The following is a 25,856-nucleotide window of genomic DNA, read 5'->3' on the forward strand; positions in this document are numbered from 1 at the left end:
CCTGCCCTGCTCCGGTTCCTCGGCCTCCTCCACACCCCTGCCTGCCGGGGAGCTGCCCAGCCCACCCTCCAGGGAGGTTCCCAAGGGTCCAGCATGAGCACACCCGACACTCCTGTTACTCCCACATTGAAACAGCTGGCTGTGAACTTCAGGGTCACCCAAGCCACTCAAGAGGTCAAGGATGGGGGTGGCTTTGAGGCACAGAAGTCCAATTCCATGATCTGAATGTTTACATCCCCCCAAAATTCACAGGTCAAACCTCACCCCCAATGCAGTAGTGTTGAGAGTTGGGACCTTTAGGACATGGTCAGTTCTGCTCTCATGAATGGAATCTGTGCCCTAAAAAAAGAGACCCAGAGAGACCCTTTTCCCTTCTGACATGTGAGGACACCACTGGAAGACAGCGTCTATGAACCAGGAAGCCAGACCTTGCCAGACACCAAATTCTACTTGGACTTCCTAGCTTCCAGAACAGTGAGCAATAAAATTCTCCTGTCTGAAAGTCACCCAGTTTATGGAATTTGGGTCACAGCACCCTGAACAGACTCAGACTTCAGGGAAGGGAACTCCTGTAGTCTGAGCATTTTCCAGAGAATGTGGAGAATACCCCAGAAGGTGACATTCATCATCACTGGCATTTAGTGGGTGCTGATGGTGGGTCAGGACATGCTGGCTGTTCCCTTCTTGACCCCCCTGAGGTCGACCCTGTTGTGGCCCCACTGCACAGATGAGGAAACTGAGGCCAAGAGAGATGAAGAAGCCCACCCAGGATCTTCCAGAGAGAAGGTAGATGTGTTTCAGAGCTGAGAGACTGAAGGCAATTTTTCAATCTCAGAAACAAATTTCCACCTTAATATCAGGCTTTCTAGGAATGCTGAGGCTTTTGTCACCAGAGCAGACAGCAGAACCCTCCCAGTCATGCCAGGAAGGGAACTCCCCTCCTTTACAGGCAGCTCTGATCAGTCCACGGGCAGTCCAGGGCCAGGAGCAGAAGCAAGGAAGCCGGAGAGACCCTTGCAGAACTGGGAAGGGTATAGGACGGGCCCTCCATAAGCCCACTCTCAAAAAACTCAGAATGGGAGAGAAAAGACAACGCGCCATTGTTAATAATTTGTAACTATTAAGGGTGATAACATAATTGACATTTATGGAATGCTTACCTTCCATCAATCTTTCAACATAGGGGTCATTAACTCCTCACAATAAACTGAGAAGTGGTTCCGTCCACTCTTTGGAAGAGGACATTGGAGCTCGGAGGGGTTAAGTAACCTGCCCAGGATCATGGAGCCAGTAAGTAGACTTGAACCCAGCTCTTTCCAATTCCAAGGGCCATGCTCTTAACCACTTTATTACAACTAGGATGGCTAACACAACCGTGTTCCCCTGCAGGATGGAGCCTGCACACAGCCATTAGGGATACGGCCTAACAGTGGACTCTCAGGCGTCAAAGTTCAGTTCTCACAGCTCACATTTATAGAAGAATCTAGTCTTGTTTGTACACAGTCACAAGAGGCTCTTGAAGTTGACATCACCATTTCCATTTTATAAGTAGGAGAACCAAGAGCCACAGCTACTTAACAAGAGTCTCAAAGAGATTCCACCATGAAATTGGGACTTGTCCGGCAGTCACCTACCTGCAGCCAAGGTGCTTCCTGTGGCTCTGCCTTCCAGGGCATGGTGCTGGTTGGAAGTGTCCACCTGCCTCACCACTTTGCTGCTCAGCAGGGCTCTGGCTGCTGTAAGAGCCCAGAGGGAGCAGGCCCTGGGGGAGGGCAGCTCCCCCATAACCGTGGCCTGCCATCCTACTCTCTGTGATGGAAAGATGGACCCTGCGGGGAACTCTGCTGGACCAGGGGCCAGAGAACTCCAAAAGCCCAGGGAGAAGTGCAGACTGGCACCCACCTGAACACAGGGCACTCAGGAGCAGGAGAGGGGCTTTCGTGTTCATGTCCTGCCCTTTTGCACTGCTGCATTTGTACACCATGTGTATGGCTTGGATATGGTTTGCACCCACAGACACCGCCCCCCAAAAAAAAACCATGTCAAGGCAGCACTGATGGGAGGTGCTTAAGTCTGAGCCCTCCTGAATGAATTAATGCCTTTCTTATACGACTGATTTCTCAAGCTCAAGGGATTGGGTTATTTACCACGAACATGGATTGTTCCACAGCACCTCACGTTTTAGGTCTTCCCTGTGCACCTGCTTCCCTTCCCCTTTCTTCCAGGACTTGAAGCAGTGAGAGGCCTCCCAGATGCAGCCACTGGGACTTGAACTTTCCAGCCTTTAGCACCGTGAGACCAAATACCCTCTCTCCTTTATAAATAACCCAATCTCAAATATTTTGTTATGTCAACAGGAAACAGACTAAGACACTATGTGAATGCCCTACTTACATGCTTTGTTGATTACTTAAGAATGGGCAAAGGGTATTACATGATACTTCAAAGAACAGTCCCAATCTGATTGATCTCACCAACAATTAAGGAAAAAGAAAAAGAAATAATAAAAGATTGCTTCCATCGATCTCTTTGGCAAAGACATCCCAGGATGGGCAAGGGCTATGTATGGAAATAACCACTTGCCAAATATTAGGAGAATAAGTTGGTAAAAATTCATTTTGAGGGCAAATTGGCACTATAGGCTAACTGTAAAATATTCATATTCTTTTATCCCAGCAATTCTCCTTTCGGAATGTATTCTGCAGTCACTCCAGTGCACAGAAGTATTTGTGTATTTTTCTTGCTGTGGTATTTTGCCATTGTTAAAAAGTGGACAATTCCTAAGGGTCAGTTGATGGAGAATCTGTTAAGTTAATTCAATGAAGTATTACAGAGTTATGAAAAAGAATACGGCTTGTCTCCCTAGAGTACATAAAATGAGGCTAAGACACATACTGCTCATTGGAGGAAATATCATAAAATAGTGTGTCTGAGGCAACTGGAGTTTCACGATATATATTTATTCTTACTCATTTATGTGCCCATGTCAAACCTGGATTAAGCACAGCAGGCTGCTGGCTTTGGTTTATCTTGAGGGAAAGGCACGGACATAAGGACTTTTCAACTTTCTATGCTGCAATGTTTGAACATTTTTACTGTGTCTTCTTAATATTTGAAAGCAGAAGGTAAACGTAGATCATAAATAAATCATGAACTGAAAAAAAAGAAAAGAAAAAGAAGTAGGGAAGGATTTGAAAGGTGGGAGCAGGGAAAAGCACTCCGAGTGGGAGGAAGAGCATGCGAGGGGCTCAGGCTGCAGCGATGCCCAGGTTTGGGGAAGGGGCAAGGGGTGGGGGTGCTTCCCTGGTCTCAGGTGCCACCTGCGCACAAGGCAGTGCCACACAGTGGATGCCTGGTGTTCTGCACTGCTCTGAGGGTCCGGGGAGGGGAGGGAGCCCCCCTGGCAGGAAGATCAGGACCATGAGGGATGTCTCCAAAGTTTAGAGTTTTGCAACGGGGAAGCCTGTCCAAGCACAGACACATAATAGGGAAGGAATGACATGCTGGAGGTAAGGAGGAAATCTGGTCCACTCCAGAGGTTTGGAGGGCCAGGAGAAAGAGTAAGTCCAGGTGGAGGAACACAAGAACTTAGGCCTCCTGGGGCCTTCGGTGAAGTGCTCATTGTGATGGGCCTTGGGAATGATAGTTCTCCAAGTCACCATAGACCCTCAAGTCCAGATCTCTGGGGATGAAGCCCAGGCACCTGCATGTTAACCCAAATTTCCCCATGATTGTCAGGCATTCTGAAGTTCGAAAGAGAATGCTTTCGAGATTATCAAGCTTACCCTCCTTTATTTTTGAATGGGGGAAATAAAGCATAAGAGAGGCTGGGCCAAGGTCACACAGTACACAGCAGAGTTCAGCCAGAAGTCAGGTGCCTTGTCCACTGGAGCATCCAGGGCTTTCTATCTTTTCATCCTTCACCTGGAGAGAAGGCACGGCCAGGCTGTGGGATCACTGGAGACTCTCCACGCCTCCAATCGTTTGCAGTCTATCTCCCACCGTGTCTCCAGCTCACTGCCCTCCAAGCGGGAGCCTGGACGGGACTTTAGAGAGCAGACCAAAGGGCTTGCGTCTTTCCTCCATCTCCCTTTAATCAATTTTCTTAAACCAATTTGGAATCTACTTTGACAAAAGTGTTAACTGGTCGGTTCCAAGACTTCTCCACCATTTCCATTTTTCTCAGCTGGGTCAGGATTTTCCTGCCTCCTGGCTCCCCCAACCCCAAGGCCACCTAATGTACATGGTGGCTACAGGAGAGTTGGACAGCTGAAGGCCAACCATTCTCCGTGGGGCCTTTCCCACACCCCAAAACCTCTGCCAGGCTGCCAGTTTGCAGTCTTGAAGTCACAGGTTATGTTGGCTGTGCAGGGACCCCCAGGGGCTAGTGAATGCCACAGAATGCCCCAGCCATAGATACCCTGTCTAACTACCCCTCCTGCTCTGCTCCCCCAGCCCGGTGCTGATGTTGTGTGTTGTAACTGGGAGAAGGGTATAGTTTCCAAACCCTTCTGAGGGGTCCGCTCCATTTCTAGCTTGCTTTGATGTGGAGCCAGTTAGGCTGGGCGGAGGGTCCTCCTCCTCCTCCCAGAACAAATGCCAGCAGCCTGCTCAGCTCATTGGACCCTTCCCGTCCCTCCACCCCTGCTCTGCATTCAGGTCTCTTCTCCTCCCCACCCTACATTTAGAGAATCCCCACCTCCTCTCAGGTGGAGATAAAAAACAATCAGCATGCACCACCCACTTCCCCACCGCTACACACACACTTAGTGTTTATGACTTTTGAGGCTGGAAAAGCCAGGGGCTATCCCTGCCCTTCACTGGCTTGCAGCCAAGAGCCCACAGCAGTGGTCTAACCACCAGAGTAAGGGCACAGGGGAAAAGGAGGAGTGGAGAATACACAGGGCACAGCTGGCTCTGCTAACTAACCTGCCTCTTGCCTCCAAGTTGACCCAGCCCACAGTGGCCCCTGAAGGAGCTCCCCACTCCTCTCTGCCTGTCCAACTACCTCAGGTCTGACCAAGGGTCGCCTTCTCCAGGAACTCCTAGATTGCTCTGGGGAACCCTGTCCAGGTGCCTGCCATTCTCAACAGATGCAGCTCTGCAGTTTGCTCACCTCATTATTTTACGGTCTTCCAGGGTGTTCAAAGTGTGTGTGTGTGTGTGTGTGTGTGTGTGTGTGAGAGTGTGTGTGTGTGCACGCATTGGTTGGTACGTGATCGGGAGTGTGCACACGTGCACACACACACACACACACACACATACACATTCTGGTAGCTTACATGCACCACTCCACTGAGGCTCCATCCAGCCTTTCCTATTGCTTCAGTTGCCTAGCAAAATGCTGTCATTTTTTGGTTGGGTTTAATGGAAGCCAAGATATCAGGCCAAACCTGACTCACGGTGCAATTCTGGGGAGTTAGTTGCCTTTTTGGTCTTGGTTCCCTTATTTGCAAAATGAGGAAGGTGGATCCTATGTTCCTCAAGGTCCCTCCAGGGTACATAATTTATCTAAACATAGCAGGAGAACTGTGACTCATCCTGAAGCCCCATATCCCCAGCTCCTGGCTCTGTGCTGGGCAATTGAGAATTCAATAAATATTTAGCTGATTGATGTAAGCAAAGCATAAAAGTCACTGAAAGGGACGTTAAGCTTCTAAGAAACACTGGAACCGTCCACAGTATCTCTCTCTTGTGAATTCTCTCAGAGGGCAGCAAGCATAAATAAAGTAGGCAGCTGATTTTTTTTTCTCTTTAAAGTCAAAGACCCATAAATCATGCATGTGCAAATTCATTTCATAATTAACATCACTGGGTATATGTCTGTGAAAGTTGTGCTTCAGCTGGGTGAGATGTTCTGCTAATTAAAGGCTTATTTTGTGATGGGAATCATTTTGTGGAAGCGACTTTGCTCACACTAGTTTAGATTTTTTTTTTAATGACCCATAGGCTCTGCAAAGTGAGTCAGCTGATAGCACAGCGCAGCTCATGGCTTATTAGACAGTAACACCACGTGCACCCCAGAGTCTCCATTTTCCAACCCAGCCAGGGGCAAGTGTGTTCTCCAAGTCACAAAGAACACATGCAGAGCAAACCTCCAGCCAGAAGGGAACCAGCAGGCAGTGTGGGAACTGAGGCTTGGAGAGGGAAAGGGAGGCACGTGTCTCGCAGCAGACCAGTAAAACCCAGTTTGAGAACCCCATCTCTTGACAACCCCCAGACCTCTGTCCACTCTCCCCAGCTCCCTCATTGCACATGTCCACACAGCTGTGCTTGTCTTGGGAGGGAACTCGGCCTTCGATTGGCTTGCCTCGCAATGAAGGAGTGCTCAGTAGGTAAGCTGCTCACCGCTTTGCTGAGTACCCCCTGGAAGCAAGCAAATTGGAAAGAGACAGCTGGGATGGAGTCTTAACTATTTTAATAATGTTCGAGACCATGGCTGTTGCTGGGAGATTAGCAGGGAAATGTAACGGTGTGTAATTTTTCCTAAGAATTCCATTAACAAAATCAAATGGGCAGACAGAGGTGGGGGGATAAAGAGGTTTCTGGAGGCTTCTATGGGAAGGAGCTGCTTAGCTCTGAACTTCAGCAAAAGCTCTTAGGTGTGTATGACAGGTTCCCCTGGGCCTTCTCCCATCGTTCCCAGTCATGCCTATCACCCATGTGGGGAGGTAAGATAAAGAGAATAGGGAGACCTGAGTTCAAATCTCTGTTCTGTCTCTTCCTCACCGTGTGGCCCCTTCAGCAAGCCTCACTGGGCATCAGCATCCTCACCTGCAGCTAGGGAGAACCATGCAAGAATAGTCTGTGGATTAGACATGATAGGCTCTGGTGTCCCCACAGCACCTAGTGCAGAGTGGCCCTGAATAAATGGCCTGTCATGAGTTAACTCTTCAAATGTCTGCTTTTAAGCCCACCCAGACTCTTCACTGCTATTCACTTCTCATTCCCCAGTATCTACATCTGGAACATTCTCTCTGCATATCAGAAGGAGTGCCAAGGACAGTGTCAGAACGGATGAGGCAGCCCATCCTCCAGGTGCTCACAAGGAATTGTGGAGGCGTGATGTTGATGTCTACTTCTCTTCATTCATTGAGACGCTCAATATAGAGTGGGCTCCCAGTGAGCATCACATTGACCTATCTCAAAAACTCTGGGAGAAAGGGACTTTTGTGTGCATTTTACAGATGAGGAAACTGAGGCTAGGATCAGTCTTTGCTTTAGGCCACACAGCTAGTCAGTAGGAGAGTTTAAAATGGAGCCCATATGTCCAGAGTTGAAATTCCAAATTCTTTCTCCAATACCTATTATTTGTGTCTGTTTCCTCCCTCCAGTTTCAATAATTATTTTCTAATTTTCTATTTGGTTTGGTCTTGCACTAGCAGCTAGATGGTAAGTTCCTTGAGGATGGACTTTAGTTTCACCACTTTCTACCTTCCATGAAGATAGTATACACATAGTAGGCACTCCAGAAAAACTCATGGAATCCAGTGGACAGAGACCTTTGGAGACACCATTTCCTCAGGACATCCAGACTTATCCTCCAGTCTATACACACACACACACGCGCGCACACGCACACACACACACACACACACACACACACACACACGGCTTGCAAAATCTAATAACAACCAGTTTAAAAACATACTAAAAACAGAAAATTTATGTAGCATGACCCAAATTGAATTATACATTACAGCACTATAATTGATTTTTTAGAAGAGAGATTAAATTTATTTTATGCCTCACTAACTAACAGCTAGATTTACCTAATTGCTTGGAGTGCAGAGTTAGTATGATTCATTAAACTCCATACATGCTTGGGTACACTGCGCACTGAGTAAAGCTTCGCTACTCGCAGCAATTAACGAGGAGAAACCCGAGGCCGCACCAGTAATTGACGAGAACAATGCAGCTTGAAGTTTGCTGTGGGTGTTTTATTAAGTTCTCTGAGCAAAATGCAGATACTGCGCCTTCTGGTAGAGCAGCTTCAACAAATCAGAGACAACGAATGCTCTCTCTCTCTCTCTCTCTCTCTCTCTCAAAACTCTGCTGTGATGGGGAGGGTAAGAAGAAAAGAAAAGAAGAAAGGAAAAATGGAAGCCTCATCTTGGTTTAATTACATCAATCATAACAGTTCTTTTAAAAATCTCACCGGCATCTGACAGCAGGCAGGCAAAGCCAGCCAACCTAACAAAGAGTGAGTTTGGGTAGAATCAGGGAGCGTTCAGTAATTATATACACATTATCAAAAAGGTAGCAATTTAGGAAAACGGAAAAAAATATGCTAATTTTAATAGCAAGAGAAAATTAGAACTCTCTGAACCATTTATTTATTAATTATTATTAATAGTAAAGAACATTTCCAAGTGGCATACATTCAAATAATAAGTGTGACTCCCTTCATGGGCCCACACGCCTGTCTGGACTTGTTGACGGGTTCTGTATGTGGCACACACACACACATGCTTTTCTCCTTGTTTGAAGCCACATTTGGATTTTTCACACTCACTCCCAGATCCAGTGAGAAGAATAGTTTGACTGGTCTACCTACAAAATTGATTACAGTGTTCTGTTCATATGATACTTGGAGTTTCAGGCCTTTGCAATTATGGAAACAGAGATAGAAATGTTTTCACATCCCCTAACCAAACCTCTAGGGTACCTGGGCCTATAGTTTGGGGTTGGAGCAATTTGCTTTGTGCTGGGAGAAGCATTTAAAAATACAAAAATGGCAGCCAAGACTTATAGCTTCCCAGAGTGGATGATAGAATTGGGGACACAAGACATCAATTATGCGACCTGCCTTGCCTTTCTCAATCCACTGAGTGGGCATCCTGTAGCCCTGCCAAAGTTGGTTGGGCCAGAGATGGACACCTGACTCCAGTTGGACAATCATAGTCTCTTTTCTGGGAATTTGAAACTGTAAAGAGAGTCACAGACATTGGTGGCTATTTGGCACATTGGGGACAGTACTGCAGAGAGATGTTCCACCAACTTCCTGTTCTGTGGTCTTCAAAGCTACTTAGGCCTGGAGGTTCTATTCTTCCCTCCTGTCATATTGCCCCAGAGTTCTTCCCTTAAGTCTTCCTTTTGGTCAAGTCACCCTGAGTCAGTTTCTGTTATTTGTATCCAAAAGAGCACTAACTGATGGCCAAGACCAGGGAAACAGCACAAGGCAGCAGGGGGTGAGTGGGGGAGGTGGCCCTTTGGGCACCGCTGCCTGTACCACACCTGCTAGAGAGTCAGGAATTCAAGGACATTTGGAGCTCAGCAGACCTCTAGAGGACCTCCCTCCAAAGGTCTGCAAACCGAGTTATTGCTACAGCCTCCATGAGAAGCTGCATCTAGAGAGACTGTGTAGCTGGTGCCATGTTCCTGCTCCTGGCAAGTTTCAACTGATCCTGCTGCTGTGTCCAACTCACCTCTGAAAACCACTGCTCTCTCTAGCCCATCTGGAGACCTGAGAGTAGAGGGGTTTTAAGGCATCGTTCAAGGCCTCGGAGCTAACTCAGTGCAGAAGAGCCCGGGCTGGAGATAAGCACAGACCAGGCCATGACCTGCAAGTGTCCCTGCCTCTGCTACTGCAAGATACCTGGTCCTACCATGGTCAGTGCTAGATGAGTTGCACCATTCCCTAGAGTCCACACAGCCCTCCTTTAACAGATGGGGAAACTGAGGTTCAGAAAGCCCAAGTGATTTTCTAGAGTAAGAGGCCCATGAAGCAGCAAGAGCCGGGCTTAATTTGGATCCATCTGGTCCAAACAAAGCATGAACATGTTCCTCCAGGGCCAGGGGCAAGATATACCCTCCAGGGCATGCCCCAGTGACTCGCTTCCTCAACTGTAGTAGTCTCTACCTACTACAGTTTCCACCACCTCTAATAATGCCACCAGATTATGAGTTCATGAATGGACTATCCTACTGATGAGTTCAGAGCTCTCATGATCCAGTCATTTACCAAAGACCCACCTGTGCATTGGGGACCAAGCCTTCCTCACACGGGCCTTTGGGGGATGTTCTACATTCAAACTATAACACCATGGAATCGATTCACGGGGCCCTGGAAGCTAGGGTTCTGCCTCATTCAACCCTATGACCCAGGTGGTTGCGGAGCATGTTGGCTTGGCCCTGTGTCCAAGGCTGTGGGAGAGAAGAGCTGGCCTCTGCCCTTACTGAGCCCTAGTCTAAAGGGACAGCAAGCCTAACAGCCTGGGCTCTTTACACCCCTACTTCTACCTCACTAACTGCCTCCCCCAGCAGGTGCTAAGGCACCATCAGCCCCTAACAGCCAGACTGACTCCTGGACATAGTACCGGAGAAGAGGCCTTCATCCCTGGAAACAGATGTAAAGGGGGCTCCTGAGGGAAAAGCCGTGTCCCAGGTCAGATTCATCTACTCATCGAGTAAGCATTCCTGGGTCCTCCTGTGCTGGGTGGCCATCAGGGGTGGGTATGAAGACACAGGCCCTGTCCCTGAGATGCTCACAGTGATGGACCTTGACCAGGTCAGGGAGGGTCTTGAAGACTGCCAAGGAGCTCATAAGGTAGCATGTGGACAACCCTGATTTAGGGGCCAGAGACCCCATCTGGTGGCCTCTCCTCTGTTATTTCCTGGTATTGCAGTCTTTGCAGCCCTACTTCCACGTCTGCAAACAGAGGATTAAGGGAAGAATCAGGTGTGGTTAAGATATGCAGACTTCCTACCATAGGCCCCTGAGAACCATTGAGAGATGCCTTCGCTCTACTCCCTCAGCAGGAAAGCCGGTCCACGGGTCCCCTATTTGGTCAAGTGGCTACTAAATAGACCCATTTCGTCTTGTCTGCCTCCCTACCAGGAGACTCACATGTAGGGCTAAGGATGAGTTGTAGGTCCGCATCAGGGATGCAGCCTAGCATATAGTAACCACCTCAGCATCAGGTTCACACAAACAGTGAAATGTTTCCTGGCCCCCCAGCCTACCCCTCTGTCTCAGCCCTTTGATAAAGGAGTTTGTGTTTTCCAAGACTCAGTCCTGCACAACTGGGAGCCCATGTCTGTCCCTGTCCCTGTCCCCTGTAGGCAGACTAACTTTCAACAAGGACTCTTAGTGGGAGCCCTGAGGGCTCTACAAGGTTCTCCTTGTCTGCTTTGAAGCCTGCCCCACACTGACCTCCTCGGCAGTTCCCTGACACATAAATTGCAAACACACTGGCCACAAGAAAGAAGCTGGATCGTATGGACAGAGTGGAATGCTCCCAACTGCCAGTTCCAGAAAGCTTGCTCACCCTGCAGCGGGCCTGCGTGTTCAGCATCTTCAGAGGGTGTGAATTTTCTCCACGTCTCAGGCATTCGGCCAGATAGAACGCAACTCACCTGCCACCATCACAATCCAAGTCTTTTTTTTTTTCTTTTTAGAAGGAAAATTATGGGTCAATTTATTTTGAATGAATTTTTAAAATCCTTAGTAAAATATTGACTGAACTAATTAAACTATGGAACTATATGACCAAGTTGGATTTATCTGAGGCTGCAATGATGTTTGCACATTAATGACATGACCTACTTACATGATCTACTCAAGTCTTATCTTATTATGGAGTTCTGTTTGTTACTAGGCAGGCAGAAGAAACTAGCTGCAACATCTGCTACTCCAAAAATATTCAGGGTCAAATTGGTAAGAAAAGAGATTTTATTGACAAATGGGCTAAGGAAATGAATAGACCCTTCACAGAAGATCTACAAGCAATCAACAAACATATGGAAAAATGTTCAACATCTCTAGTAATAAGAGAAATGCAAATCAAAACCACCCTAAGATTCCATCTCACCCCAATTAGAATGGTGATTATCAAGAATACAAGCAACAATAGGTGTTGGTGAGGATGTGGGGAGAAAGGTACACTCATACATTGCTGGTGGGGCTGCAAACTAGTGCAGCCACTCTGGAAAGCAGTGTGGAAACTCCTTAGAAAACTTGGACTGGAACCACCATTTGACCCAGCTATCCCACTCCTTGGCCTATACCCAAAGGACTTAAAATCAGCATATTACAGAGATACAGCCACATCAATGTTCATAGCTGCTCAGTTCACAATAGCCAGATTGTGGAACCAACCTAGATGTCCTTCAATTGATGAATGGATAAAGAAACTGTGGTATAAATATACAATGGAATATTACTCAGCCATAAAGAATGATAAAATTATGTCATTTGCAGGCAAATGGATGAAATTGGAGAACATCATGCTAAGTGAGATAAGCCAATCTCAAAAAACCAAAGGACGAATGATATCGCTAATAAGTGGATGATGACACATAATGGGGGGTGGGAGGGGTTAGGGTTAGGGTTAGAGTTAGGGTTAGGGAGGGGGGCAAGAATGGAGGAAGGAAGGACTGTATAGAGGGAAAGGAGGGATGGGAGGGGTGGGGGGAAGGGAAAAAATAACAGAATGAATCAAACAACATTACCCTATGTAAATTTATGATTACACAAGTGGTATGCCTTTACACCATGTCCAAACAGAGAAATGACATGTATTCCATTTGTTTACAATAAAAATTTTTAAAAAATTAAAAAAAAAGAAAAGAGATTTTATTCAAAGCCAGCTTTGAAGGAAGATATAAGAAACTTAATTGTTTCAAAATATCCATCTTCTATCTTCGAAATCCTTAAAGGTTAGCAGAACTTTTAAAGAAGAGGCAGGTGATACAAAAAGCAGGAAATATCGATATGCAGATTAAGGCCCTGAGTGCCGAACTTCTTTGGCACCTGTCAAGTTGGTGAGTTGCAGGCCTTCAGCTGCCTTTCTTAGTTAAAGTTCGTTCTTAACTGGGGAGAGGCAGACACAAATTCAGTCTGTTTCCCTTTGCTTGGCACATATAATTGTGACTTCAGAGACAGCCCAAATTTTGGTTTCCCTCTTCCTAAAGATCAGCAGAATTCTGTATGGATCGGATTCTTAGGTAGGATGACATTCTGCAGGTCAACCTGGGACTCTCTTAACCTTCCTTAAAAGATAGGGGGCTCCCTGCTGCATGGCCTCATTCTCTGTTAGCTGTCAGCCTAGCTAGAAGCTTCTTTAGTTCCTTCCCATAGAATCCCGAGACTCATGATGCAAATGAAGCACGGGCAAACTCTCTAGAAAAACTGTAGGTAAGAGAAATTAATATCTAGTCCTTAGAGCAGGAGGAACATTCTAGAAGTTCCTCAGTTCTTGCCTGGCATGGACATTAGCTGTGATCCAGACTGAAACATCAAGAAGCAAGCAGACAGGGACAGACAGAGTGCACAAATGGAACAGTGACCGCTTCCATCTGCATCAAGCTGCACGGTTCCTAGAACGAGTTCTACTTTATCCCCAGAGCGACCCGTGAAGCAGGTGACACCCGTCTCCCAGGGACCCCAGCTAGCCAGTGGCCCAGCAGTAATGGCATTGACCTCCGTGGGCTTGCTCCCCACAGAGGCACTGCATTCAGGCAGAATGGGACCAACAGAGCAGGCAGAAGGAACCTCAAAAGCTCTGTGATTACTCCAGGTTTCAATGAGAAATCATGGGGACATCAAAGGCTTTTGTGCTACAGCACACCTGGGGAGTTGCCCTGAATGGGGAGCTTTTCTATGTGAAATCAAACCATGTTCCCTGCACATTAACACCGCCAGCACAAAGATTCCTTGGCAGCATAAACAAACCTGAATCACTGGTGAATGGGGCGAATTTAAGGCATAAATTCCATGTTTCCTGCTCACAGCATTGGCATAATTGAAATCCATTTGCTCTCAAAGAAGAGACAGCTAAGAGTTGAAGTAACATTTAAAGAAAATGCTCAGGAATCTCTATATTTTGTCCTTCAGTCCTCAGTGGAGCCATGGCAAGAAAGATATCTAAATTGGCCCTATTTATATCTCACTAAAGACAGTTTCTCTGTTCTTCAGAAGCTCCAGCCTCCTAAGTAATGATTTGGGGGAGAAACTTGGGGAGGTCTTTGACGACTGCATGGAAACTTGGGGGCGTCTTTTGATCAGGGAAGTAGGGAGGAGGCAAGAAGTGAGACACTATCAAAAGGGGTTTTATTGAACTTTTGTAGCTAATGAATGCATTTAATGGGAACAGCGTTGGGTGTCAATGCCACATAATGACAATTTAATCTAGTTGGCTGGGTTTCTGTGGCTTTCGAGGAGGAAAGAAAGAAGGACCTGCCTGAGCAGTTAATTACTCTGTCTTTAGCCAAACTTCATTTAAAATTTCACCATGTTCCCTAAACTGTGCCAAGGGACCATGTCATGCGCGTCAGTGAGTCACTTGTAACCAAATCTAAAACGAGCAGGGACCCAGGCTTTCTTCCTCTTCTTTGGACTCTGAATTCCTAGTTACATGTGATTCATAGCAATGATGGGGCCTGATCAAATAATAATAGCAGCAACTGGTTGCTGGGGGCTTACTGCACACCTGGCTCCATTTGAAGGGCTCCTTGGACATAGAGATGCCTGGCTCTACTTTACAGATGGGTACACGGAGGCTCAGAGGGTTTGGGAGACTTGCCTGGTAGTCATTCAGGCAAAGTGGGGCTCTGTACCTTCTCCTGCTTGCAAGAATCTGCAGTCTCTTCTCCTCACCAAGGAGCCTACAGAGCAGAACCCAGAGCGGACCAAGTCAGTTCTGAACACACTCCCTGAGAACACGCCCTGCCCACCGCCCTCCCCGTCAGCCATGCTCCAGGCGTGCCAGGGAGGCTGCTGGAAAGAAGCCACCGCCCTGCACACCTCCCCTTAACATTGCTGTATGTCATCCTCTCAGTCGGGTGTGGAATCTCAATGAAGACCCATTCTACAGGTGGGGAAATGGACAACCAGCAAGGTCAGGGAATGTTGACCCGTTCAGTTGAACAACTGAATGAGGAACACTGTTCACACAGCTGGTTGCCATTAGCACTAGAGGGGATCCAGGGCTAAGGTTTCAACACCCTGCTTTTTTCCTTCCACCCTGCGCACTGTTGAGAAAGGGCAGCTATTTTTATAATCTACATTTGACAGATGGTGAAATGGAAACCCAGCAGACGAAGAGGTCTTTTCCAGGGTCCTGAGATCATGGATATTTAACTAATGTGGATTTTTATAAGCAAATGAAATACAAATTGACAATGGCTGACCACAGGTGTAATCTCATCTCCACAAACACACGCACACCTCCAGGAATTCATGACATAACCTTAAATAGAACATTGGAGAAGGGTATTTTTTTTTTCCCCTTTTTTCCTTCTTCCTTCTTCCCTCCATGGTCAGAATGTTGAGATCCTAATCCCCAAGGTGATGGTATTGTGGTTGGATCCTTCATGAATAGGATTAGTGCTCCTATAAAAAAGACCCTACAGAGACACTTGCCCCTTCTACCACATGAGAATATAGCAAGACAGCTCCACCTATGAGCCAGAGGTGGGCCCCGTCTAGACACTGAATCATCTTGACCTTGAACTTCCAGCCTCCAGAACCATGAGAAACAAATTTCTGTTGTTTCTAAGACACCCTATTCACAGTATTTTGTTATAGAAGCTCAAATAGACTAGGAATCAACCTTCCTTCTTCCCTTTCTCTCTTTCTTGTTTGTTTTGTTTTCTTCTCTTTTGCGGAAGTTGAGACCAGAGACAGTAAATGCCTGGATTTTCAGGGTTTATGCTGGGATTTGAACCCAGGTTGGCTTGGCCCTGACTTATGATGCAACCGCCCAAGCTGGATTTGGGGCTCTCTTTCCTCTGTGGCTACGTGCCGCTGGCTGTTCCATCCTACGGTAGCTCCCCATCTCTATCTTAATTGGCACTCCCAGCTCTCAAGGGCCAACCTAAACTCTCTCTCAAAGGTGGAACCCATATTTCCACTCAGAAGAAATTCCCCAAATGGAATTTCACATTGATTTAAAAACCAGATTCCCCACATGGAACCAATAGTGTTACACGCTGTCTGGTTCCACTCATGAGCTAAGTGTTACTTGAGATTTGTGCTCCAATCCCAGGCTGGTTTTATTGAGAACATTCTCAAGCCAAAGAATTTCAAAAGGAAGCTAGGTATGCAGACGAGGACCCTTGAACCTATATCTCAACCTTCCCTAAAGCTGGCACTCAGAGCTAAGCAGCTCCTGCTATGAGCACTTCCTGTGAGGGTGGGGGATGGGAGCGGTGGGGAGGCTGAGGGAGAGAAAGACCAATATGCTCTCCTGCCCTCAGCTGAAGAGGGACTCACAAAGGCCCAGGAGCCTCCAGAGGTATCTATTCTCTCAGACCTGGAAGGAGTTCAACCCCAGGGTTGTGGCCCTTGTGCACCCTGCAGCAGCCTCGCTGACTTTGCCCTGGACCCTGCGTGGCGGTCTCCACACTAATGCTGCCATGGTGCGTGCCTTTGGCAAAGCTTGAGGTGGGAAGAAGGAAGACCAGCCCCTCCCTTTCTCTGAATGGAAGTGTCATTCCCAAAAGTAGAAGAGTCAATAGGCCTCCCTCTGAAAAGTGTTCAGGAAATTCTTTCTGACCATGAGGTCTTGGAGGGGAGTGGGCTCTCTGTCCTTCAAAACATTTGCTTGTCCTAGCGGATGGAAAACAAGGGTGTGTTGACAGAGATGCCCCAGACAGCACCTGCAGCTGCCCAGCCCTCACACTGAGGCAGGGAGGTTTCCAGGAAGGAGGCAGGGCTTGACTGGGACAGAGTCCTGGCTTCAGATGGAATGTCTTTCCCTTTGTCCTATGTTGGGAAGGTGGACAGAAGAGAGCCACTTCCTAGGGCCTGCGTGGAATGGGGCCCTCGGTTTTGCTTCCCAACCCCCATCCTCTTTCCTTGCAAAAGTCTTGGAAGTGGAAAATACTTTCCACTAGGAGCCTCGTAGGCACCTGGGCCTCTCATAGTGAGCGTGGCCCTCAGGCTTCTGGCTATCTCTAATTCTGCCTCTTTCTCAAAAAGCAGCTTGGAGCCCGTAGAGTGGCACACACGTGTAATCTCAGCAACTCAGAAGGCTGAAGCAGGAGGATCAAAAGTTTGAGGTTGAACTCAGCAACTTAGTGAGATTCTCAGCAACACATTCAAATTTGCGTTCTCCCTTAACCTGTGTCATGACCCTCTAGTAATAGGTTTCCCATCTTACGGTGGAAAAAACTAAGATGTGAAGGGTCAAGACTTGCTCACAGCACCAGACCAGAAGTGGCATATCTGACCCTTAAAGCAGGGCCTGTTGCACACGTCTGGTGCCCTCTCCAAGGCAGCCTCCAGTCCCAACAAGCAAGCATCGCCTTGCTGCATTCCAACGAGTTCATAGTACCCTGCTTGCTCTCCAGGGCTCACTCCGGAGGAATGGGTTTGTTAGGAGCAAGGTGGGGCAGCTATGGCAGGCCTCCAGGATAGGGTCTCCTCCTAGGCCTGATGCTTAGGTCATTAGCTAGACATGGAGGTCACACCCGTCTCCCTCTTGGTCTCCTGCCAAGCTCTGGACACTCCTGGGTTCTTGCTGTGGTCTCACATTTCTAGGAGGAATTGTCTAGAGACTCTTAAAATAGCCTCCGATTTACATTTCCACATGTACAACAGGGTTCCTAGCATCCCTGTCTCAGGTCAAGTCACAGATGACTGAGACAGTCTCTTCTGAAGGCCTGACTGTCCATGGAGGGGTCCTGTGGCCCTGTCCACAGGTTCTCCCTCATGGGCTGCTTGGCTGCCTGGGGCCTGGGTGTGCAGATCATGGGGTTTGGAGACACTGCCTGGACAGACATCGGGAGCCCCCCTGCTATGTGTCAGATAGCAAAGGGAAAGGGGCCATAGCAAAGGGAAAGATATTGAACTCAGGGGAAGCAGATTCAGCAGGTAACTATAATCACACCAGATGCAAGGTGCTATGGAGATAGAGGAAGGGACCTATTGGTCTACATGGGGATCCTTGAAGCACTGGGGAGAGGGGCTGACAATATGTGCACACTAGAGCACAGGGTAGCAGGGAGGGGCAGTGTACAGAGGCTGAAGTCAGGAAAAGCCAAGTTAAAGCCAGGCTCCAGGAGTTGCTCACCCTGGGATCTGAGCAAGCTCTTTTCTTCTCCAAGTGTCAGTTAGCTATCTCTGCACTTAAGACAACTCCTTCCTCCCAAGCTTGGTGTGATGATTCAACATGACCATGTGCTAAGTGCCCATGTGGTGTCAGGCCCACGGCAGGGACTGGCCCTTCCCCGCACTGGCCTTTTCTGCATGCTGCTTCCCCACCTGCAGGTCCAGTCTGCTCTAAGCCTGACTGTGACTCATGTGAGTGCAGTAGAAAGACCAGAGTGCAGCCGACCACCCAGGGTCTCCTCTGACTCCTGGATGTCCCTGATCTTCCTCAGACCCCTCCAAGGCCTGTCCCCTGTCTCATTTGTCTTCAGACCTGGTGATGCTGATAGCTGAATGCAAGAGTCTGTTCCTGAGAAATACTAGCCCAGGACACCCTCAGGCTGACAGGAGACACACAAGCGCCCATTTGGGCTGGAGTTCAGAATTTGCAGGATAAATCCAGGGAGTCATAGTTTAGAGCCAAGTGCAGAAGGCCTCGAGGCTGCACTGTGGAGTGTGGTCTCCATGATTCCCCAGGCCATAGGGGGCCCTGCTTCCTGGAGCCCAGGCTTCCCACCCTGTGGACAGGCTGCAGAGTTCCACCCTGAGGCAACCCCAGCACCGCTTCCCTCTGTTCTCCAGGCAGTGGGCTGTGAGAGGGTCAGGTGTCTGGAGGTGGTGCACTTGATAAGAGTGAACCACATTAGAGAGTTCTGGAAGGGTCCTGAGCAGGGCAGGAAGCTGCTATGGCCTGATTTGGGGAATGGGATGCCCTTCCTATGTAGAGTTGTCAGGTTTAGTAAATGAAGTACAGGATGCTCAATAACGTGAATTTCAGGCAAACAAGGGGGAACTTTTTTGGTGTAAGGATAATTCATAGGATATCCTTATAGTGAAAAAAGTTCTCCATTGTTTATCAGAAATTCACAATCAGGCAAGTTGTATTTTATCTGGAACCCCAACTCCAGGTTTGTTTTCTGGAGCAGGCCTGTAGGTGAGAGTGGAAAGGCCCAAAAGAAGGTGAGCAGAGACCCGAGAGGGAGGTGCAGGAGGGAGACCCAGGAGGGCAGGGCTGGGGGCGAGGGCTTCCCCTGATGGCAGCTGCTTTTCCCTTCCCCGCCACCTCCCCCAGCAAGGAGCTGGGCAGGCGTGTGGGCACGTCTCAGGAACCTGAGTGTGCTCTCTGAAATGTCAGCAGAAATAAACCTGGCTAATCCTCCACGATGGCCCGTCACATTAATATCCCTGAAATTCCAAGCGGATTAAAATAACCGCGAGCATGACACCATTTGGAAGACTGGGGATTTACTTGGAAGCAGTAGCCCATTGGCGAGCATTCCTCTAATTGCTGCTTCGTATAAATAGAGTGTTCTTTAATATCGCCACCAGCCCTGGCTGACAGATTTAGATCGGAGCTGTCGAAGTCATTAGTGCCCAGGCCGGGGTAAACCGAGGCTCCGTTAGGGCTGTAAATGGGATTCTCGTGGGCCGATCAATCTTACCAAAGCCGCCAGCGTTGCTTGTTGATCTGCAAGGTCCTGAGTGACTACAGCTTCCCAGAAATGTGCTTGCATCTGTCAGAATTATAAGCAGCTGGCAGCTGACACAAAGGTCATATTTGCTGCTCGTGTGGAAATAGAATCTCCCCCAGTACAAGAAATGCTACTTAGCAGTATATCAATTGCAGGCGGGTCATTAAAGAAGGAGTGTGTGTGTGTGTGTGTGTGTGTGTGTGTGTGTGTGTGTGTCTTACAGGCTGGGTTGCCAGGAACTCACTTTCTCTGTAGGTCCACACTGGACTTGAAAGCAGGCACTTGGATGACTAACATGAAACAGCAATTAGTTCCCAGTGAACTTTCCAGTCTTATGGTCCTCGGGCAGTTTTATTCTGTCATCTAAGAAGTATTTATTGAGTGCTCATGCTGTCCCAGGCACTGTTCTAGGCATGGTATGGAGCCTTGTCAAGAGCTCTTATTTATTGGCTGTGTGACTATGGTCCTATATTGGCCTCTCTGAGCCTCAGGCTCATCACTTTTAAAATGGAGTTAGTAATGTGTACTTGGGAGAGCACTGAGAGGAGTTGATGAAATGAAGTACCTGAAGTGTCAGGACTGATTATGCTCCATCTACACTAGCCGGCAATGTAATGGTCACTTACCTCAGATGGTCATCCAAGGAGAGGATGGTGGAGGAGGCGAGGGAGCCAGGAAAGGATGAGCCAGACCTGAAGGTGGTAAACCATCTTTGGACACCCCATGAGAGGTGACTAAGGGTCTAGACTACTGTGTCTAAAGCCCTAGGACTGATTTGGAGACAAGGTCTCATGGCACTGGCAGTCCCCAGGGTCTGCTTGACACTCCACTAGACTGGGGACTGGAATTCAGTGTCTGAAGGTGAATTGGATCCAGGTCCAGCCCAGCAGTTCTTGAACAGGCTGGCTTAGGAGATTGCATCAGACACCACAGGGCAAGGAGTCTGTTTTCCGTGTTGGGAGAATTCCACCCAGAATTCACTGAAAGTTCCTCCAGGGAGGTTGCTTCTCGAAGAGTCAGCAGGTTTGTTTCATTCCAGCAGTTGGCAGGCTCCTGTGTGTCCACAGTTTCTTGTGCCTGCATAACATACTGTGTGCTTAGAAGGGCTTTCATCCAGTGTCTTGGGTGGGTCTCAAGTCAGCACACATCAGCTCTCTGGGGGGCACCTGGCCAAACTTGAAGAACTTGAGCTTCAGAACCTCTCAGACTTGAGGTCACCCCCACTCCATCTTCAGTAGTCCATCAATTCTAAGCCCCACTTTTCCATGTGTATTAATATCTCTCAAATTGAAATGGGTCTTATCACCAGTGATGCCTTGCTGTTATAATTGGCAATTCCTTTCCTTTCTTTATTGTTTATAAAATAATGGCATGTCATACACAGTCTATGGAGTGTTAGATTCAATGAATTAGGTGTCTGGTCTTTGGCAAGTCCCTTTTGTGTGAACCTATTTCCACATCTGTGAACGGAAACTAGCAGCATCCAAAGGGAAGACACCCGCACTTGGAGGGTGCTGGATACTCGAAGGTGTGGTCACAGTTAGTAGCACACCAGAGGTGACCCCATTTTACAGGTGACCCCATTTTACAGGAAACTAAGCCTCAAGGGGCAGCTGAGCTGAAGTCACATAGTCACAGGCAGACTTACAGTTTTCAAAGTACTCTGATTAGCATCCTCTCAGCCAGCATTCCCAACCAACCTACCCAGGAACAAGAGTGATTCCCCAAGTACCACCCAAGAAGCCGGGGCTCAGGAGAGGATGGGGACTGCTCTGGGATGCTCAGGTTCAGGTGAGGTTTGGGGAGGAGTGCGCCAGCAGGGCCCGAGGTGATCACCACTTTGGCCTAGGATGCAAGGACAACCAAGTCAGATAGTGTTTGATGATAATTTGAGGAGATAGGCGCTTAAAACTTTTCTTTTTAGTCTTATGAGTATGTTTTGACTACGTGTGTGTGCATATATGTGTGTGTAGGAACTATAGTTTCTATTATATCAGAATGAATTTCACTGTCCTCAAATTTAGACTTTTTAAAAGAAAAAGTCCATTTCCCCCTCCAGCCTCCATGCTGCTTTTGGCAGAACTTCCATTCTAGTTTATTCAGGGTTTTCCTCTTCTCTCCTTCTCCCTGTGGGGGTGGGGAAGTGTCATATCAGGGCATCCAGGAGCTTGGTCTCACAGTCACCTGTCCACAGTGGCCTCTGCTGGTCTGGGCATCATCTGCTGTGGACAAGTAAGTTTCCTGCTTCCTGCCTCCTGGCCCTTGCTCCAAGCTTGCATCTGCTCCCACCATGCACCACCTCAGACCTAAGCTTCTCTAGGCCTGCTGGCTCTCAAGGCCACCAGAAAAATCCCAAACATCATCCATGCAACACTAGGGCCATGAGGGCTATGATGCAGCCTGACCCTGGGATGGCCACCAATCTGCTGGTCACTCCTGCACTGGGGGCAGGGCTTTCTCTATGGAGCTTCCAGCCTCCCCAGCAGCTCTCAGGAAATGGGAAGCCCATCACCTCTGCCCTTAGATCCTTCACACTATTGGCGAGTGTGTTGACCCCTCAAGTTCAGGGGTGAGGAGTAGGTGGGCAGGACCAGACAGAGACTCACACCAGCATCTCTCTTTTTCCTTTGGAGCACTTACTTTTTGCTCAGGGATTCACTAAGCTAATCTGCAGAAGCAGAAACAAAGTAGTTTAGCAAACCATACACTGGTCCCCCTGAGTCCTGCACGCTCAGGATTTGAAAGCTCAAAAGGCAAGACTTTAAGACTAGCAAACTGTTGTCTCCATCATAGGTTTCAAAGGGATTTTGAAATTCAAAAGTCATGTATCGGTTTCTCTTTGTGTTTCTGCTGTGGCAACTCTACTGAGAGATCAGTGAGTCAGGAATGGAGGGACAGGAGGAAGCCCCCAGGAGAGCAGGAAGTAAGGAGGGAAGCAGTACATAAATATTTCAAAATGTGTCGGAACATGGTTTGACCATCTGAAGTGGAAATCCATCATGGTCAGTGTTGTCATTTAAATCAGGATTTTGAAGATATATATAACAGAGTGTACTTGGCTGAATGACGTGAACTGGAAAGAAGGCGATGGAATTTGTAGCCTCACCCTGCCCCCAGCCATATGGATGACCCACCTTTCCACATGAGTCTGGGTGAGAGATGGGCTCCAGTTTTAGCTGCAGAAGCCAAGAAAGTCAGACACCTGTTCATGCAGACCCAGGCAACTGGGGAGTAGTAGGTAGGTGGCCTATGCTCAGTTAATCAGTTGTTCCCTCTGAGGACACAGAGCTGCAGGTTAGTTATAAAGGCCTCCTCATCTACATGAGGCAGGTCAAGCAGATCTGGTGGGTCTGATCTGGCTGTGGTCTCACCAGCCCACCTGCCCATGACTCCTGCCTCTTTCTTGGATCTGGTACCACAAGCTTCCAGAAGAGTCAGTGGGCTTCCCAATAGCCTGCTGTTTCCAGCATCTGCAGCGTACAGCCATGAGCGTGTAGTAATGAGCCACTCCCCACTACCCAGACCTCAGTGTCCTTCCCTATTATAAAATGAAGTGCTTACCCAGGGGAGTAGCCAAGATCTTACAATCTACCTTGTGCTTGAGACACTCTGGGGTTGTGGTGCACAGCCTAGTTCCTCCACCCCGCAAGCCCCACAATTCTCTAGAGGTCCCTATTCACATTGAAGGAGTAGTCACCCTCTGCAGAGTTGGCCTCACACCCCACTCCTTCCAGGACATGAGTGACCCACCCAAAATGAGTCCCATGACTGTTCAATCAATCAAGTTCCTTTCCTGCAGAACCTTAACCTGCTAACGTGCTTTGTGATTCTCCAAGAGAGGACTGTAAAATACAGGAATTATTTCTCAAATGAATTTTCCTACAAACAGGATTCCTCAATGCCTCTTTCAAGAGCTGGAACAAACACACAATCAAACATTCTTTGAGAAACACTGCTACAAAAAATATATAAGCCAATGTCACCTGAAGAAAGACAACACACACACACACACACACACACACACACACACACAGAGAGAGAGAGAGAGAGAGAGAGGAAAGAGAGAGAGAGAGGAATTCCTTGGTCCAGTCTGAGTTCATTCAAATTTTATTTCTTTCTGTTTTTCCCCCCACCGTTGAGCTTCCTGGATGTGCAGATGTGAGCAGTGGTACGTGCCTTCAGCTGCAGATCTGTGCTGGAGACAAGTGTCAGCTGTGACCAGGGTTTGTTGTGTCCATGCTCCTCTGCACCCCATGTCACTTGGTATGAAGTGAGTGTTAAACCATGCCCACTTTCCTCAGCTCATGCCACCTTCTGTGATATGACGCATGGCTGCCCCTGCCCAGCCCCTCAGATGGCCCTGGCTTGGCCCTGATGAGAGTGTGGGGCCTCCCTGCACCAGAGAAAGCTCCCTTTCTGATTCTCGAACAGACCTGTCATTCAGGCCTGTGTCAAAACCTCTGGAAACAATTTTTGTTTCCAACCTGTGGAAACCCTCTCTGGAGAGAACATTTTCTTAAGTTCCTTTAGAAGCAAACGTGTAGTCCTTATTACTACCCAAGAGTTTCCATATCAGTTTTATAGGGAGACCCGCATTGCAGGGCTGCATGGACACAGCTGACCCCCAATACTCCAAGAGAGCATGGGATGACTCCCAGATTCAACGTGGCATGAGCAGTAGCCTGCTAGCCTGTGCCTCGCCAAACTGCAGAAACAAACCTGTGGCATAGTACTGACTTGGAAGTTTACCTTGTTTGTTCATTTTTATTTTTTTCTTTTGAAAAAAAAAAACACTTATTCAAACATAGGAAAATTAAATAAAATATGTATATAGACAAATAAATATAATCTAAGATTCTACCACTCAGAAGTAATAATATAAGTAGTTAGGAATATAGCTTCCTTATTATTTTTGGTATCACTTCCCCCTTATCAATTCAGATACACTTTACTTCAACTAACTAATAATCTGACTGAGATGCATTTAAACATATAAAAGAATTTTTTAGTTCCTATTACTAAAAGGGCCAAGGTATGACAGCTTCAGGCAAGGCTAGATCAGGGGCTTCTTGCTGTTCCCACGATATGGCCTCTCTTCAGTCCTTAGCATCATTTTCAAGCTCTAATATGTATCCAAGGCTCTTTCCGTAGTCTTTAGACATAAGAGAAACTTGAGCTTCCTTTCCAAGCATTTTCTAAAAAAGTCCTGAATTTCTGATTATACCAGCATCTTGTCACACGGCTCCCTCTGAATCAGTCTCTGAAGTGTGATTGGCTTAGGTCAGGGTCACATGCTTTGTCTCCAGAGCCCCACCTGAGCCATCTGGACTAATCAATATGCAGACACTAACTCCAGTCAGGAGTTGCTGTTGAAAGATGAAGAAAGAAACACAGGGAAGGGATAAAACAATAAGTGTGCAGTTAAGTATTGGATCATGAGACTTCCAGCTCAAGAGTGCAGGGCTGAGCAATTTCTAACCCTTCCAAACTTCTCACTAAGTTGCCAGGAACATGGGCTAGGGGGCAATTCCCAGCAACCTGACTACCTACCTGTGATGCCCTCCCATCAACCAGAGGCCCCCTGGGAAAGGCACAAAGAGACTTCACAGCTCTTCACATCTGCCTATCTATGCTGTCCCCAGGACCCACCAGAAGGGCCAGCCGCTTCACCTCACCTTTTAAGATCTAGGCTTTGAAGCAGAATACGGTTACCTCTTCTCATCACAACACCCTCTTCCTCTGTCACCATCTGCCCACCACCAGGCAAGATATGGCAAATTATAAAAACCAGGAAGTGGAGGGAAGTGAGAAATGGATTCTGGGAAGTGACCTTCTCACCTGAAGGGCCAGAGCTGGCAAGTGAGGGGAAGTGTGATAGCCAGAACATGCTCAGAAAACATCTTCCCCCCAGGGCAGCTTATAGCACCAGGGACCCAGGTGGTGGGCGAGGAATCCCCAGCAGTACAGCACAGATAAACCAAGAGCAGGCCTCACGCCAGCCTGCCCCAGCTGCAGGTAGGAGAACGTTGCCCAGAGAAGGCAGGACGAGCTCCACAGAGGAACAGTGAGTCTTAGGGAGAGAATATACATTTCATCCCCAAAGGAGAGAACAAGGCGATGTAAGAAGGGAGACGGGTGTGATCTGGAGGTAGTACAAACAAAAATAAGTATCTGAGTCAAACGCCACTTATGAAAAATAGACTTGATAACCTCCTGATCTCTCCCCGCAGGAAGAAAAATTAGCAAAGTGGAGAAAAACATTTGACTAGCTCCCCTTGGGTTACAAGGAA

The sequence above is a fragment of the Sciurus carolinensis genome, chromosome 2 (assembly GCF_902686445.1).
Source record: "Sciurus carolinensis chromosome 2, mSciCar1.2, whole genome shotgun sequence".
Taxonomy (NCBI): Eukaryota; Metazoa; Chordata; class Mammalia; order Rodentia; family Sciuridae; genus Sciurus; species Sciurus carolinensis.